This window comes from Carlito syrichta, unplaced genomic scaffold, assembly GCF_000164805.1.
Source record: "Carlito syrichta isolate Samal-C Ts95f unplaced genomic scaffold, Tarsius_syrichta-2.0.1 Scaffold117897, whole genome shotgun sequence".
In the NCBI taxonomy this organism is placed as follows: domain Eukaryota; kingdom Metazoa; phylum Chordata; class Mammalia; order Primates; family Tarsiidae; genus Carlito; species Carlito syrichta.
The window spans coordinates 311348-329106 of NW_007061993.1; the positions used below are offsets into that span (position 1 = coordinate 311348).

Here is a 17759-nt window from a genome sequence, read left to right on the forward strand (position 1 = left end):
CCCGGCTGATTTTTTGATTTATTGTAGAGATGAGGTCTCGCTGCCCAGGCGGATCTTGAAACCGCGGGCTCAGGCAATCCACTCACCTCAGCCTCCCAAAGGCGCAGGATTACAGGCTGAGGTTTTGAGCTCGGAAAGTTGGAGGTGGAATAGTCTGATGACGCCCAGCAGAGCTTCAGGGCAGTCCGCTGTGAACCAAGTGCTTGTGGACACAGAGAGCCCAGGCCTAGCCCTAACGCCTGTGTCATGCAGTTAGGTGTGGACCTGGGCTCTGGAGCACCAAGGGGGCGGGGGCTTGGGTGTTTGGAGGGGTTGGGTGGCAGCAGACGGTCCCCCTTCCCCACCGAAGACCACCCCTCCCCCTCCATCACCCTCAGAGTCATGCGTCCCCGGCAAGTGGCATCAGCACCTCGGACAGCTCCCGTTTCCGGGAAAGGCCGGGCTTCAGCAAAAATCCCGCCCCTCTCCAACTCCATCCTCAACTCCACGTCCCTCCTCCAGGCCCTCAACTCCATGGCAGAGCCCATGCCTTTCAGACAGCCTCGCAGTCCCGAGGTGCCCTGGGCTTCCCTGCCACACTCTGCCATGTGTCCACTGGATGGTGGGAGAGAACTGGCCGTGGGGTGAATGACACACGCATGAGTGAGTGTACAAGGGTGAAGAAGCTGCCAGGAGGCCCCTCCTTGATGGCTTCTGCAGGTCCACTTTAGAGAGCTCCCTGGGCTGAGGAATTTGCATCAGAAACAATAACTTTATACCCAGGACAGAAGCACAGAGCCTGTGCCTCTGAAATGCACCAGTCCCTCAAGTGCCTTCGGGCGAGAACAGGACAGGCGCCTTTCCCTGTTGCCACATTAGCTGTGCTCGGCCATGCTGGGGGTCCACAGGGCTGGCCCGCGACAGAGCTGTGACGCATGGGTCTCAGACTGACTCAGGTGGCGTTTGCTCCCCAGCTTGGTGGCTTCCACAATGCCCTGAGTATGCCTTGCTGCTGAGAGGGAAACCGTGCCAGGCTGGGCTCACTGCTCCAGGAGTGTCACCAGCACAGGGAGGTGATGCCACCAATCAGCACTGGAATCAGGGACCCCTGTGCCCCTTTATCCTCAACCTCCCCTAGGTGCAGCTTGAAGAGAGAGCAGGAAGTGGACCCTGTCTCCTGGCCTCGAGACCTGGGTTGGAGGTAGGTGCAAGTCTGAGCCTTTGTTCAGGGAGCAGGTCCAGCGCCCAGCGCACAGGGTGGCAGCTGGCTTTCCACTGGGACAAGCAGGGATCGACTCTTCTTGTCTGGAGATCTCTATCCCCTGGGGATGCCTGGGGGAAATGCTGTCCCAGGCCAGCATGACCCCAACTCCCTCTCACTGCTGCTGAAGCAAAGGAGCCCCTCTTGCTGGGCCTCTGTTTAACTGTCGGTCAAATGAAGGGAAGACGTAATCTAGGGGTGCATTCATGGGCTGGGCGTGCGCCTCGTCTGCCCCGCCCCCGATTTTGGGGCCACGATTACCCTCCCCCCTGCTCCTGGAATGATTCAAGTCAGGGCCTTCAAAGAGCTCATGGCTCAAATGTGACCAGGGTTGCTATGGAAACACATCCGGGCTATTCAGTGGGGGTTGGGCCCAGAGGGTCTTGCCAGGATAAGGTGCTGAAAGATAAATGGGTTTCAGAGCAGGTCGGGGGCAGGGCCACCCTTCTGGGCAAGTGTGGGCTTGTGGGATGCAGAGGAAGCCTCAGCTTACCAGTCACATCCACACAAGCTGACAGTTGATCTAAAATGTCTCAGGAAAGCAACAGTGGACTCACACCCTCCCCGCCTCTCCCTGGATGATCTGATGTGTGGGGTGAAGCCGACTCCTGGCCACTGATGCTCCCTCCTAACTATCCTCTCCTCCCGGGTGCAGCTCTGGGTAGAGACCCAGGCTGGAGAGGTTGTCAGCCCAGGTCAAGGCAACTGAATCCAGCTCTCTGGACAAGCTGAACAGCAGGTGGGGTCTCCCTCTGTCCCACCCCACAGAGGGAGCATGGAGGAACTCAGTCCCCAAGGGCCCCCAGGTCCCAGGACCCTGTGGTCACCAGTGGACCCTGCGGTGGACACACGTGCTCCCTGCTTTGTGTCTGTGCCCAAAGCTTCGATTTCCCCAGACAAAGTCACTGGCCAGCTCACCCCAGATAGAGGGAGACCAAGGGGGACCTTTCCTGGGCACAGCTCTAAGGTATGCCCAGACCAGATGGCCAGAGCCATTGGCCATTCTACTCAGGCGGGAGCCTGGCCAAGGGACACTGCAAGCTGAGGGCCACAGCAAAAGCCCATGGGAATCACTGGGGAGACCCTGTCCTCAGCAGGTGGCCTCAGCACCCCCACATCGGCCTGAGGTCACCGCAGGTTCATGGGTGTGTAAGTGGAGGAGGTGGGGGGAAGGAGGCCTCTTCTGCCTTCATCCCCTCAGCCCTGCTCACTGCCCTTCCCTTGCCCTCGGCCCCGCCTACTCCTTCAGGCTCTCTGCCCTGCCCACCTCCTTGGTCCTGCCCATCACCTACCCTCCGCCCCACCCACTGCCTTTCACTATCATCACCATCACCTTCATCTTCACCATCACCATCATCACCATTGTCATCATCACCATCACTATCACCATTACCATCACCACATCACCGTTATCGCCATTGTCATCAGAGTCACCACCATCCTCACCACACCACAACCATCATCACCATCATCACCACCACCATCACCTTCACCACCACCATCACCAGCACAGTAGCATTTTCCCAGAGCCTTCTCTCCCACACCTTTGACAGAAGGCTCTGAGGCCCTAGGCCTGTCTCTGCCAGCTTTCTCCTCGGGGTGGGGGGTGGAGCCCAGGCAGGAGCTGCTAATCTTTGCTGCATACCTGAGCCTGCCCTGGCAGTGCCAGGCCCTGGGAACCTGCCAGAGCTGGGAGTTTCCCACCAGAGTCACGTGTTTCCATGCAGCCCAAGAGCCCTGGAGAAGGTCCCCGTCCGCTGTCTCCACTTTGTCCAGAGAGAGCAAGGCTACACTACGTGTCCATCTCAGCCCACCCTGCGTGCCACCAGGGCCTCCATTGAAGTCCTAGGAAACAGCCACACTCAGTCATGCAAATGGGCCTAAATTCCTGCCCCACCACACTCAGCATTCGATCCTCACTGCAGGTCACTCACAAGCCTGAGTGTGCACAGGTCCATTCCCATTGTATAGTCAGCGGGTGGCAGGCGGGGAGGCTCAGCCCTGCACCCTCAGCCCCAGCTGCAAGGGCAGAGCCAGACCTGTCCTGCACTAACCCTCCTCCAGGTGTGTGGCTGTGCCTTCTCTTTGGGGTAGCTTGGGGTCTAGGCACTCCTAGATGAGTGTGGCCCCCACACAGCCTGTCCCCCACGTCCCCACTGTCCCAGACCCAGCCTCAATGGTAGTAGAAGGAGGACTTCCTACAAATTTCTGCCTGGAAGACCCTAGCCTTGGGGAAAGGCAGGGGTGGGAAGGTACTGGTGCCCTGCAGGCTGCCCCTGTACAGAAGTATCCCCAGGGTAGGGCCTGACAGCCCACAGACCACAACCCGGGGCCACATGGAGAGGGGCCCCCCAGAGGCCTTGGCACCGATCCCAGGCAGGGATACCTGGTGTCCATGCTTTTGCCCACCACTTATGCTTTGTTGTGTGGCCTCTGACCCTTTCCTGCAGGGAAACCCGCCCCACTGGGCCAGGCGTCTGCCGGGCCTGCCGACCAGAGCTAGTGACCACAGAGACCCAGCCTCCTGCTGAGGCCCTGTGATCTCTCAGGTGGGGGACCATGCCTCCCCTTCCCAGGCAGCCCTTGGAACACAGTTCATGCAGGAGAGCACCAGGAGGGAGCAGGCGAGCAGACCATGCAAGGGTCCCTGCAGGGTGAACCCCTGCAGTCTCACAGGTACTCCCTGTCACCTCGAGTGTTTGGATGCTTTTCCAAGGAAAAAGTTTCATGTCTTGCCTGACGAACTAGAAATCAATGAAAAGAAATGGGTGCAAAGAGAAAAGTGAGTGAACTGGGAGTGACTTTTCCCCAAAAGTGGGTGAATTATCCCCTGCTGGGAAAATTGACACCAGTCCTGAGACCCAGACGGCAGAGCAGTTTCTAAACTGCTTCCTGGAGCCCTAGGGAAATGCCTAGAGCCCATGTAGGAGTGCAGGACTGGACTGGGGGTACAGAGTTGGTCAGGGACCGCAGGGTTGGTGGGGGTTGCAGTCTGATAGAGGGCAGTTTGGTGGGGGTTGCAGTCTGGTGGGGATGCTATCAGGTGGGGGTACAGTCTGATGGGAGATGAAATTGTTGGGGTTGCAGTCTGATGAGGTGAAGGTCTGGTGGATGGGTTTGCAGTCTGGTGGGGGATGCAGGCTGGTGGGGGGTGAAGTCTGAAGCAGTTGCAGTCTGATAGGGGTGTGCAGTCTGATGGGAGGCTGCAGTCTGGTGGGGGTGCAGACTAGTGGGGGGTTCAGACGGGGGGTTAAGGGCTGGTGGGGGTGCAGTCAGGTGGGATGAAGGATTGGTGGTATGCAGTTTGGTGGGGGTGCACCAGGTGGAGGTGGAGGTGTGGGCATCCTCTGGTGAGGAGTACCTTGGTGGGGGTGTGGGGGGGGTACACCCTGGTGGAGTGAAGGCTGGTGAGGGTACACCAGTGGAGGTACAGACATGGGCATGCACCCTGGTGGGGTGAAGGGCGAGTGGGGTGTGCACCGAGTGGGGGTTCAGCCTGGTGGGGTGCAGCCTGGTGCCTGGCTCTGAGTTCCCCTCTCCACCAAGGTAGCTCTGATTCCCTGTGGTATAAGTGGACATTCCAGTGTGTCAAATTGAAGACATTCTGAGGAAAGAGCAAAGTAAGCATGGCCTGGGCAGTGGCCTGTAATGCCCACCAGTGTCTGTCCCAGCCAGGTGTGGAGGAGAAGCTGGGGCTGGGCCAGAGCAGCCAAATCGAGTGACTGCCAGCGCTCTACATGCACCCTGGGGGCAGAGAACCGTGATCTATGCCTTGTCATGGGCTGCTGAGACGGCTGCTCTGATGTGAGCCTGGGTACTGCCGCTGGAGCACAGGGAGGTCGAGGCAGGCAGGGGGAGGGTGCCTGGCCCTGCCCTGACTCCCTCCCTACCCCAGAGGCTGCATCCTGCAGGGACAACCTTGGGCACAGAAATCCCATTAAAATCAGTGTCACTCTGAGGGAAGCATCTCCGCCCATCAGCCTGGTTGCTGGGAGGAGTTCCACCTCCCCTTCTCCCTCCCCTCCCTCCCTCCCCTCCCCTGCATCAGGAACCCGCAGGGGATAAAGGCCCACACACTGCGGTTGCCTGGGCTCAGTCCCATGGGCGTCTCCACAGGAGACACAGAAGGGCTTCTGAAGCAGTGTGGGTGTCCCGTGAGGAGTGGGATGTCCTGTGGGCATTGGGGGTGTCCTGTGGGGAATGGGGGTGTCCTGGGGTAGCGGAGGTGTCCTGGGTTGTGGGAGTGTCCTGGATCATGGAGTGTTTTCTAATGAAGCAGGATGTGAGCACAGACACCTTTGTCAGTCCCCCTTCCCCGGTCCCCTTTCAGCCCCCCTTCCTTGGGGCAGCCTGCTAACCTGCTGGATTTGGTGAGGAGACATCGAGGGGGTGGGACCAGCCTGGACTGGCTGTCTGAACAGACTCTCCTCTTTCCTCCGGAATAGCTGACAACCACAGACCCCAGGGCCAGGCACACCCTGAGGCTCCCTGCAGAGTTGTGCATGACAAGGTCTCAGCTTGGGGTGCTGGGCACAGGGTCTGGACACCCCAGGCTGTGTGAGTCTGACCTCCAAGTCCTCCCTCCAACGGATGCATCGCTCACCTGCCTGTGGCTTCCTCGTCCCAGTGGTCCTGTGGAGTGCAACCTCTGTGGAGTGAGATTAGGCCCATGGGAGGCTCATTTGCTCATGGATGGTGGCTTCCAGCCCTGCAAACCCTTCTCCCAAGCCGCTCAAAGGCTGTGGTCAGCCTGGGCCCGTCTGCAGGTATCCTGCCTCCCCAGCACCCCAAGCCTCAGTACAGTCTCTGTGTTCCTGGGAGGGAAGTCTGGTCTCAGCCTCTGCAGAGGCTGAGGCAGCAGGACCCCAGGCTCCGTGTAGGAAGAGATGCCTTTCTGGACTAGCACAGGGCACATAGGGGTGTCCGGGTCCCCAGGGGTGGCAACTCTCCCCAGCAGGCAGGTTCTGGCACATCAGCATTCGATGTCCATGCCAGGCCTGGTGCTTACAGCTTTAGAAGGAGCCTCCCAGTCCCAGTCATTGAAGCGGCCTTCCTCGTGGGACCCAGCCAAGGGGAAGAGACATGGGCCAGCCATCCAGCACTTCACAGCCAAATGTGTGTGTCCAGTGCTGAGAGGACACATTTCAACTCTGCAAGTGGACGTCAGGACAATTATTCCACCAGGACTGGGACAGGGTCCAGGCTTCCCTAAGAACAGGCCAGGGACGTGTCCAATGCCTCTAAGAGACAGCAGATGGGGACAGAGGTGTCAGCACAGCAACTGCTTGGGTGCAGAAAGGGAGGTTGAGGCTGCCGCTGCCTGCTGGAGGAAGAGAGGGACTCAGGGGGTCAAGATCCAGGCGTGTGGAGCCAGGAAGTGGCCTGCCCCTCCTTGCTGGTGAGGAGCCCGGAACATTCTTGTGCCCCCAGCCGAGCCCAGGTAGCCAGGCTGGCGCTGTGCTGGCGCCGGCTCATTTCGAAGCGCCGCAGCGCTCTGGTTGGGAGACGTGATGAGCTATTTGTAGACACGTCTTTGTCAATAAGGAAGCAGAGCTGGTGTGCAAGCTCCCCTGAGTAGACTCGGTCTCCAGGCACCGCAGGGGGATGCGGCTCTTCTCCTGTGGGTGCGGGGATTCAGGCGCCAAGACCTGCCTGGACATGGGGTGCCTCGGGTCTGGGAATCGGGGCATCAAGGGGCTGTGATGCTGGAGGTGGAGGGAGGGCCCTGGACTCCAGGTCCCCTGCCGGACGACCTTGGCTCTGTCATCATGGGAATAACAGAATGATAATGTCACCCAGATGCTGTGACAAGCCAGCTAGTGTGACAAATGTTAGATCGCACCAGGGACTAACAAGTGCTCTGTGCTGCAAATGAAGCCCCCACTCAAAGCTATGGCTCAGAAGCCCAAAGGCAGGTGCCCAGAGCCTGCTCCTCCCTGAGCCCCACTGGGCAGCTGGAACTCACTACCAGGGCTCGCATTCTACTTACAGGACGTGTCCAGCTGAGTCCCAATCAGTGAACCTCCTCCCCGCAAAGACGCCATTACCCAGTCTTGGCTCTGGGTCCCTGTAGGGGCTGAGTCTTGCGTCCCTTCCCTGTGAGGAAGGAGACCCAGGGGGGGTTCACTGTGGGCCCCAAGGTGGGCCAGGGCCTGGGAGAACTCAGTGGGGGGCGTGGTGCTGTTGGGGGGAGCACTGGTGAGAGGGCTGGGGCAGCCTGTGGGAAGAGTCCAGGAGGCCGGGCACAGGCCAGGAAAGGGGAGGGGTCTTGCTTTGAGGACTGGGGCCAGCAGGGCTGGGGGGAACAAGTGAGGAGGGAGGTCTTCTGGAGAAGGCCCTGAGGGGACCTGGAGAGGCAGAGTCCCAGACACGCTGCTTGGGAGGACAGACTTGGCGGTGGCAGAGGACAGGCATCCTGGCTCGTGTCAGGGTGGCTCAGGCTCCTCATGCTCCGCTGAGCACATCCCAGCAGCACCCTGACTTGCTGACGGTGCAGGAGGTGCCTAAGCTGCAGATTGGGGTGTCACCAGTGGCCTCAGAGGAGCCTGAGGACGCCCGGGGCACCCTGCCCGCTGTCCCTGCTTCCGGAGGAAAGTACTGATTTTAAAATCCAGTCGTCTGGGAAGGAAATCTGTCCCTGTGAAGTTGGCCCTGGGGCAAGGACCTGTGTTAACCAGAAAAGACAGAGGTGCGGCCCCCAGATGCAGGGAGAAACATGGTGGAGGCTGAGGCTGTGGGGGTGCCGGCCGTCTCTCCCTGCAGGGGCACCTTCCAGGCAGTAGAACTGGGCATGGAGGTGAGACAGACATGAACAGCATCCCCAGGCAGGGACGCTAGGGCCACAGAACTGGAACAGGCATGTCAGGGAGTGACTGTCATACTCACTGCCTGGAAACACATGCCCCATGCACAAATAGGCCTGGTGCATACACCTCCCGTGTACACACATGCTCTGGGCACACACTCCTACATACACCCTGTGCACACACACCCCATGCACACACATTCCATGCGTACACACATGTGGTGCACACACCCACACATGTGGTGCACATACCCACATACAGGCCTGGTGCACACACAACCTCCATGTACACACATGCCCCAGGCATACACTCCTGCATGCACACTCACACACCTCATTCTTACACATATCCTGTGTGCACACATACCTGGTACACATGCACACACATGCCCCATGCACACACGGGTCTGGTGCATACACCTCCCCCATGTACAGCCATGCCTAAGGCACACACACTCTTGCATGCACACACACACTTTGTGCTTGCAGTATACACACACACCTCGTGCATACTCGCCCCATGCACACACAACTCATGCATGCCACACACACCTCGTGCATACACACAGGAGTGACCTGAGCTCTCACCACCCATGTGGCAGCCCTGGGCCCAGTCATCGCTGGCTTTGGTGGCAGTGCTGGGGTCTACCAGGGCTCCCTTCCCCACCTCAGTCAGCTCTATCCCCAGAGACCCTCCCACCTGTGCAGGGACCATGTGGCCCTCTTGGATCCTTGGCCCAGTCTCTGCAGTGGTGGGCATCCATGCCTACTGATACCGGTCACCTTGGGTGGGGGAGGGCACCCACACTTCCCTTTTCTGGCCTGTTTATGGGACATAGGTCCCCAGGACACTGGCCTAGAAAGTCCAGGGGTGAGGGTCCAGTCCACATGGCTCCCCAGGAGCCATGCTGTTCCCCAAAGAGCCTATGACCTTGATGTGGTGTGAGTGGTCTCAGCAGGGCAGGGGGAGCCCACCCCAGGGCTCATCAGAGGTGGCCACTCCAACGCTTTCCCCCTTGATCACTGAACAGGCCTCCTCTCAGCTAGGCACACCCTGCTCTTAAGGCCTCGGCAACGAGGATCGGTCCCCCCAGGTCCTGGGGCTATAAGGGCAGACTCATGCCTGGGCTCCAAGAAGTGAAGGCCCTGAGCAGCCCAGGGATGCTGGGGCTGAGAGGACAGTGGGGGAGAGGCAGCTCTGCCCCAGGGTGTCCGGGGAACGGATGTCCTGAACTGCCCCAAACACCTGACATTGAACACCTCAGAAGCAGGAGGGCAGCTTCTGAGGACCCAACGCTGACCCCAGCTGGGAAGAGCCCCTCCCTTCCTCTGAGGCCCTCCAGCCTGGGGATTGCATGAGCAGTGGCCTGGTCCAGGCAGGGAGGGCCTGTGAGTGTCCCATCCCCTCAGGATATCTGGGCAGCACTGGTGACTTCTGTCCAAGCCCTATGCTGGAAATATGCCCTGCGCAGAGGGCTCAGGGCTTGGGGAGGGGGAAGGCAGGAGCTGGGGGAGACAGACACTTACACACCAGTGGTTCAGGCCCCAGAACGCACAACTGCCTCTTATGCAGTGCTCACAGACAGAAACGCACAACTGCTTCTTATGTGTACTCACAGACAGTGTCCCGTGGACCACCCGGGGACACAGCAGTGGGGCCACAGTGTGACACCTGAAACCACAGGTAAGCCGAGTCTGTCCCAAAGCCCTCCAGACAGCCCTTGTGTGTCGGTCTCATGTGAGCTACGGCCAGGCCAGGACATGGTGCTTCCACGGGCCGGAAGCACCAGGCCCTGGGGAACTTGTGGACGCCAGGCAAATCTCCCTGCTCCTTGCTGCCAGGCCTGGGGACACGAGGTAACTCAGAGGTGAAGGAGGACTGAGCGTCCTTGGAGGGTCATCGCCTCCACAGCGAAAATCTGGGTAGCACCTGGGCTAGTCAGCAGCTCTGGCAGAGTCATCAGATGCTGCCCTTCCCTCCCCTTTCCCTCCTCTCCCCCCTCCTCCCCACCCCTCCTCTGCAGGGACTCTGTGGCCCTGGCTCCTCTTGGCAGTTGCATCCATCCTCCTGGACAGAAAGGTGGCTTCGGAAGGGCCCAGGCTGGAAATCACCCATGAGTGACCAGCTGGCTGGACGAAGGGCCTTTCTGTGCCAGTGGCCTGTCAGGATGCAGTTCCTCACAAAGCGTCCAGTGCTCCCTCTCCTGATGCCTGCTTCCAGCCAGCCGCAGGGCTGGGCCAAGTCTTCTGAACTGGGAAGCGGGCCCTGGGGACCCTCAGTCCCTGTCGTAGGCACAAGGTTGGCACTCGCAGCCCCTGGCAGGCTCCATGCCAGAGCTCTGAAGGCCCTTGAGCTATGACCCTCAGGTGTGGGCACAAGGACTTCCTAAAAGCAGAAGACTTGCCAAGCGGCTCCGGGGGTGATCCTGGCACCACGTGCCTGCATGGCCTCCTCCATCTTCATAACACCCAGACACCTGGGGTCCAAGTCCTCATTTCACAGCTGAGGGAACCCAGGCACAGTGACCTGCCCTAGGTCCCTGGCAGTGGGGGTGGGTCCAGGGCTCAAACTCATATCTCCGCTCCCCTGCCAGCCATGGTCTTGGGGTCAACAGCAAGGCCTGGGGACAGTCCCCAGCGCCGAAGTCTCATTCCTGACACAGTCTCACCAGTCAACCTCCTTTGGATGTGCGCACAGGTATAGCTGCTCAGCGGGGAGGCAGCACTGTGGAGGGAGGGGCAGCCTCTGGCAGATGGACACACAGGTCCAGTTCCCAGAGAGCCCAGTTGGGACAGAGAACTCTGGAGGCTGGAGGGGCCCGCAGAGTCCGGCTCTGGGTGGGGGCTGGGGGAGGCAGCCGCCTGTTGCAGTGGCTGTGATGGCTGCTGATAGTGTGTTCCCCAGGTGGCAGGCCCCAGCCTTGGCACAGCCCTACCTCTGCTCAGGGCTTTGTCTATGAAAGGAGGTACCTATAGAAACCTAGAATAAACTTAGTGTAGCATAGCCTTTTTACCTCAGTATAGTCATTTTTGCTTAGACTTTATCCCTGACACCCTTTTTTTTTTTTTTTTTGAGTTGGAGTCTCACTCTATCGCCCAGACTGGAGTGCAGTGGCCGCTCCCGGCCACCGTAGCCTCGACCTGCTGGGCTCCGGCGATCCTTCCACCTTAGCCTTCCAAGTAGCTGGAACTACAGGCGCATGCTACCATGCCCGGCTAATTTTTTCTGATTTATTGTAGAGATGAGGTCTTGCCAAGTTGCTCAGGTGGGTCTCGAACCCGCGGGCTCAGGCAATCCACTCGCCTCAGCCTTCCAAAGCGCAGGATTACAGGCTGAGCCACCAAGCCCGGCTCTGACACGCTTTGAATCTAGCACAGGTTAGACACAGAGAGATAAATTTCCAATAGGCAGGTTATAGGAAATGTTCAGATATTCTACTACAGGCCAAGTGGCAGCCTACCCCACCCCCTCAACAAATCTCCATCAGATGCAAGACCAGGACAGCCTCAACCTTTCAATTCATGGTATAGCATAATAATCTCTAGGAAACTTTCTGGTTCCTTGGTGAAAGATCAAAGGTCATCCTTTGGCCGGCCAAAGACATAGAAATGATAAGACCACCTTTTAGTTAAGGAGTTCGTGGATTGCAAATGTCTGACAAGTCTCTTGCAGGAAAAACCCCTCCCCTAGTCTCCCATCTAGCTCACCACCCTGACAGCAAACATGTGACTAACCCACCCATCTGCCTGCTGTCTGTCACCTGATGTCAGTACCTGTGCTTACCTGCTTCTTCATGATGATGTGGAGCAGACCACTACCCAATCACCTTAATGACCTTCCCCCATTCAAAGGAAATGGTTCAAAGGACTCAACCATGAGCAGGCATTTTTCCATTACCTTACTAGACTCTGGTGTGACCATGTGCTCCTTGAGTTATGGCTATTACCATGTTTCTTGGTTTTGGCCTCCTCCCCTCTCCTTTCTCTCTCTAATTTACTTTCTAAATAAACTACATTTTCTAATCCAACTTCTGTGCAATTCTTTGCATCTTTCATTTGGCATCAGATCGCACACTAGACACTCACACCCCCAGCAGGCCTGACCTCACATTCTGGAGACCCCGCTGGGAGTGTGATCCTAACAGTCCGGAACCTGGGGGATGCACTGCCAGCTTCTCAGCGAGGGCTGGACCTGGGGGGTCTGGTGCTGCCTTCCACTATCTCCCCAGGGAAAGTGTTTGATGTTTTCAGTGGTGGATCCTGGCGGGAGCCAGGCCTCTCAGCTGCCCACAGCCCCCATCATCCCAGCACCTGCAGCCTCTGGCTGGTCAGCAGAGGAGGTTCCAGGAGGGGCCTGGGGCAGAGGGCCAGGACCGCGGTGAGGATGGCATGGGAGGAAGCCTCACCTTTGGCCATATTGGCCCGAGACTCCTCTCTCTCATTCTCAATGGATTTCGAACATTTTGCTTTAAAAAATGGGCCCAGCTGGGCTCGGTGGTTCAGCCTGTAATCCCACGCTTTGGGAGGCTGAGGTGAGTGGATTGCCTGAGCCCGCGGGTTCGAAAGCCACCTGAGCAACTTGGCAGGACTTCATCTCTACAATAAATAAAAGAAAAATCAGCTGGGCATGGTAGTACGTGCCTTTAATTCCAGCTACTCGGAAGGCTGAGGCGGAAGGACTGCCGGAGCCCAGCAGGTCGAGGCTGCGGTGGCACTGCACTTCAGTCTGGGCGACAGAGTGAGACTCCAACTCAAAAAAAAAAAAGGACCCAAAGGTGCCTGCTTGGCCCAAGGGCAGTCGCTCTCTGCGTAGATTGGGGCTGGAGGGGTAGGGGAGGCCCTAGTGTTACTCAAAATCCCAGCTTCTGAAAACACAGCGCAGCCATGGGAACACTTGAGTTTTTTTCCTTTTTTTTCCTTGCTGGGTGCCCGCTACACAGTGACCCTGCAACTGGGATTAAGCTCATACCTGCTGCTCTAATTGTGAACTTACTTAAGAAATTTCAGAGGCTTATTCAGCAATAAACTGCATCTGGAGTCCCATTGCTTGGAATCACCGATGCCTAGAGATCCCGTGGCAAGATCTGGAAGTTGCCCCGGCGCTGATCTATAACCTGACCAGAGTTGAGAGGGCAGAGGGCTTTCTGGGGGACTGTCCCTCAGGATACACCTTGAGGAGAGACTGCAGCCCTGCCCTGCACCACCTGAAACCCTCAAAACCCTCCTTCCACCTTTTCCCTATAAAATTCCTCACCCTGGCCCAAGATTTGGAAGTGGCCTCTTTGAGGCCTGAACCTGGCCATCTTCCCCCCTGCTGGCTTTCGGAACCTTGCACTGCGCCACATGCATGTGTGTCGTCTGGCAAGCAACACTACAGTAGAACTTGCAGTCTGCAATAACAGAGGCTCCGCTGGCCTAGGAGAGTACTTGTGTTCCTAAAGTAGTCAGGTAGCCTGGGGGGTAAGTGTGACATGCTCCCTTGGCAGCCTCTTCATTTCCACCTTGGAAGAACAAGGCGGAGGGACCCAGGCAGAGGCCAGACCAGACAAGAAGTGTGCCTTGTGCCATGTCTCCTGACAGCGTGTGCAAGGCCAGGGCCGGCAGGGTGTGTGGGCCCTGGTCAGGCCTGACTCTCCTGATAGCCCAGAGACAAGAGCAGAGGCCCCAGGCTCAGGGGGCACACAGTATGTCCTGGGAAGGCCCCAGGCAGGACCGGAAGAGAGGAGCACTTGGGGCCACCAGTGTGACCCCGGCCTGAGGGGGGCAGGGCCTTACCAAGCCCAGGGAGGTTCATGACTGAGTCACTCTCAGCAACCCTGGAAGGTGACAGGGACATCCAGCCAGTGGAGATGGGTGGCTCTGAGCTCCTCAGGTCCAAGCATTTGCACCTGCCATAGGCATATGTCTTCTCGGCCTGTGCAGGTCCAGGTGAGAGGTGAGATTGCTGGTGACATGATGGGGCCCACTCTGGGCAAGCCCTCCCTGTGTCCTCTGGACAAGCATTGGTTCACTGGTTCACTCACTCACTCACCCATCCATCCACCCACCCACCCATCCATTCATCCACTCATTTATCCACTTATCCACCCACCAACCATCCACTCATCCATCATCAATCCACCATCCAACCAACAATCACCTATTAATCATCCACATCTATCCATCCATCCATCCATTCACCCATCCATCCAACAAACATCCATTCATTCACCTACGTCCATCCGTCCATCTCCCATTCATCCATCTATCCATCTACCATCTTTCCATCTATCCATCATCCATCCATCCAGTCATCCACCATTCACCCATCCATCCACTGAACCAACCGCACATTCACCATGGACTGAGAGCCAGGCTCTGTGTGCCAGACTTAGGCCTGCTCTCATGGACTCACACTGTTGGAAGCCAACAGGGAGCTTAGGTACCAGGAAGAAAGCTGGCTGAGCCTGCAGATGTCCTGGTGCGGGCACCTGTGGCTGAGGCCCCTCCTGCCTCCCTCAGCCCTTGAAGATTTTGGGGTGCAACTCAGAGTAGGCATCCAGCCGATCCCCTCAGTGCTCGCACCCTTACTACAAATCCATGTTTGTGCCAACCGTTGGTTGCCATGGAAATGTCCTTGGGGTGAAAAGTAGAGAGGGCAGAGGGAGAGGGAAAGATCCCCCAAGAGCCCGGCTCCTGCAGGAATTGCTGTCCCCTCAGCCAGTGCCGCCTGGAGCAGGGCTGACATTGGCTGGGGTGGGAGCAAGCATCTGTGGAGAGCCTGGGACATCCTTCCCCACCCACAAGCCTCCCGGGGAACTGAGGCCACCAAAGAGCCTTGCCCCAGAAGCTGGGCTCACTGGCCTGTGGGTGGGCGTCCTTTTCTTTGGAATAGCAGTTTCAGGGGCAGAAGAGCTGGGTGTGGAGAATATGTCCAACCTGGCCATGACTGCAAGGCCTGCAGCTGGGCCTCTCCAGGGGTGCAGGTGGAAGGGAGGGGCTGCCAGGGTAATGAGTTAGGCCGATTAATCTCACTGCATCAGCAAATCCATGGGGAACCCACAGGGTTGGACAGATGTGTGTGGGCCAGCGCACGTGGCTGCTGGGGGTCTGGCCTGGCCCGAGGGTCAAGCTGTCCCTCCTTCTGCTGGCCTCTCAGCGTGAAGTCACCTGTGGGAACTCTCCAGTGACAGCCACCGGTCCCCGGCCCTGATGCTGCACACACTGAGTCTGGGCATGAAGCCTTTGTTGTTGTTAAGAAGTGAAGAGGAAGACCAGAAGACAGACTTGGCTGGTCCCAAGCCGCTGCTCAGCTCCTGAAGCCCAGCTTCCCTCCCCATGTGGGACAAGTCCTGGTACCACCCCAGGCCTAACCTCTGGCTCCTGCTGAGCCCTGCCTGGTGGGGGAGGGGGAAGGATGTGACCTTCCACTCACTGGGCCAAGTGGCTCAGAGCCTGGGTTTCTCAGCATGCTCTGAGCTTCCTGCTTCAGAACTGCCTGGTGATGGTGTTAGAAGTCACAGATCTGGGGGCCTCTCCCAGGCCAAATAGTCTCTGAGGGTGGGGTTCCCGGCTCTGAGCTTAAACAGCCCTGTGCACAGCTATGAGTGGACGTCCAGGGTCCCTGGGGCAGCAGATCTGCGTGCTTCCTCCTCCAGGGAGGTTTAATGAATTCATCCACTTCCCATGCACTCCTCCCTCCACTCCAGCCCCAGCAGAACATTTGCCACAGGCCTCAACAAGTCCAGGGGGTTGAAACCCTGAGGCAGAGGCAGGTAGGAGCCTGGTTTGCTTGGGGCCAGGCTGGGCACCCAGCTGTGAGCATCTAGGAGGACATCACTTTAGCAGCAACAGATGGACGTTGTTTGTACCCCACCCTCCTGGTTGCCAAGTCCAAACAAGGGTAACCCTGCTTCACAGGTGTTGTGACCCTTGGGGTTTCTGGAAGGGACACAGCAAGGAGGGCCTCAATGCTACTTGATGTATGTGTTCTGTGGCGTTAGGTGGGGGCTGTCAGGCAAGGCAGCCAGGACTAAGGGCAGCGCAGCCCCCCCTTGGGTACACTGGTCCTGCCACCCCGTCCTCTTCCTGTGTCTGTGAAAGAGTCAGAGGTCAGCGGGTAGTCCTTGTGCCCCTCACGGGGCTCATGGGGCTCTGCTCCCGTCCCCAGCACCCCGCCAGCCATGAGCGCTCACTCCTCCCAAGTCTCCATCCTCTGTGGAAGGGGCTTCATGAGCCCCAAAGAACCAAGGATGAGGGTGGGGTGGGGCGGGGCTAGGAAACTGAGGAGGGGAGGAGGACCCCTTGTGGGGACAACTCAGCCTGGACATGTATTGCCAGAATCTGGAGGAGGCTGAGTGCAGACCTGAAGCCAGACAGCCTGGGCTGGAACCCTACTGCAGGCTGTGTAACCTTGGACACAAGCTCAGCCTCTCTGTGCCTTTGTTTCCTCCTGGGTAAATCAGGGTAAGGAAAGAACCCACCGCACAGTGTGGCATGGGCATTTCAAGAGCTCATTACAGGCGCTGCCCATGGGGTACACCACAGTGGCGGGGGGGGGGCAAGAGGAGCCCATGTGAGGGTCATGAACTCAGCCCAGGGCCCCAGGAGAGAGGGCAAGGGAAGAGGTGGGATGGAGAGACTGGGGAGGGGCAGGAGAAGGCTGGAGGGGATGGAAGCTGCCACCGTGGGATCCCATCACTCCCACCGCCTGTGCTGGGGCTGGGGGCCCAGGGGCTCCTGGACACCACTGTGACACAGCCCTTGAAAGAGGTTGCCAATGGGGAGGGTGGTGCAGCCCCTTCCACTCTGGACCCACCTGGAGCAGAGTCTCCGCTGCAGAGCCTCGAAATGGTCTGGTATGACGTTACCACCAAGCTGGCCTCCCCACCCGGCCTCCCCACCGGCATCCATGCGGGGAGGCCCAGTGGAGGCTCTCCTCGCAGCACCTGCTGCTCCAGGCGCCAGCACCCACCTGAGGATGGAGCCGGCCTGGGGCCTTGCAAACTCCGGGCATCTGGAAGGGCACATTCAAGGCCAGTCCTGGGCATCAGGTCTGTTCTCCAAGCACCTGGCCAGCTCTGCGTTGCTGCCCCGCACCCACAGCCAAGGCCCCTAGAGCAGAGGCGTCCATGTGGTCCTGGGCTGCCACTGAGGGGCGCGGTGGGCAGACAGCTGGACAGAGACAGTAGGAGGCGGCCTCACGGGGGGCGGGGTCGTGGGGGTCCTTGTCCTCTCAGAGGGGCGGCTGCAAGGCCAGGTCCATACCGGGGCCTCCAGCTGCACGTGGGGGGAAGGGGGGCCGGCCGCCGGAGGGTAGGCGCCTTCCAGAACGTCTCCCGGGAGGAAGACAGACGAGGGATCACACTGCAAACAGTCCGCGCTAACGCGGTGTGGGTGGCGTTCGCAGGATCCAGCGGTGCGCCTGCCTCAAGCCTGCAACCACGGGTGCGCGCTCCCGCCTCCAGGCAGGCGGCGGGGTGCCCAGGCTGCAGCCGCAGGGAGGTCAGGCTGCCCCGGGACCCCTCACTCGCGCGCAGTGGCCACGGGGTCCCCACCCAGGCTCAGGCTTGTCCCGAGCCTGGGGAGGACCAGGAAACTCCCCCGTGCAGGGCAAAGCGGCCTCCGGTTCCTTAAGCGCGTCAGTCCTCCTCACTCTCCTCCTCCCCCTCCTTCCCTTTTCCCCTCCTCCCCCCTCTCTTTTCTTCTCCTCTCTCCCTTCCCTCTTCCCTCCCT

General features: G+C 58.9%; 1 protein-coding gene across 1 annotated transcript in view; it reads left to right on the forward strand.

Moving 5' to 3' along the window:
• The window catches only part of CHRNA4 (cholinergic receptor nicotinic alpha 4 subunit), a 54427-nt gene that overhangs the window by 23586 nt on the left and 13082 nt on the right, over nt 1-17759 (forward strand). The gene's annotated exons all lie outside the window — the stretch shown is intronic.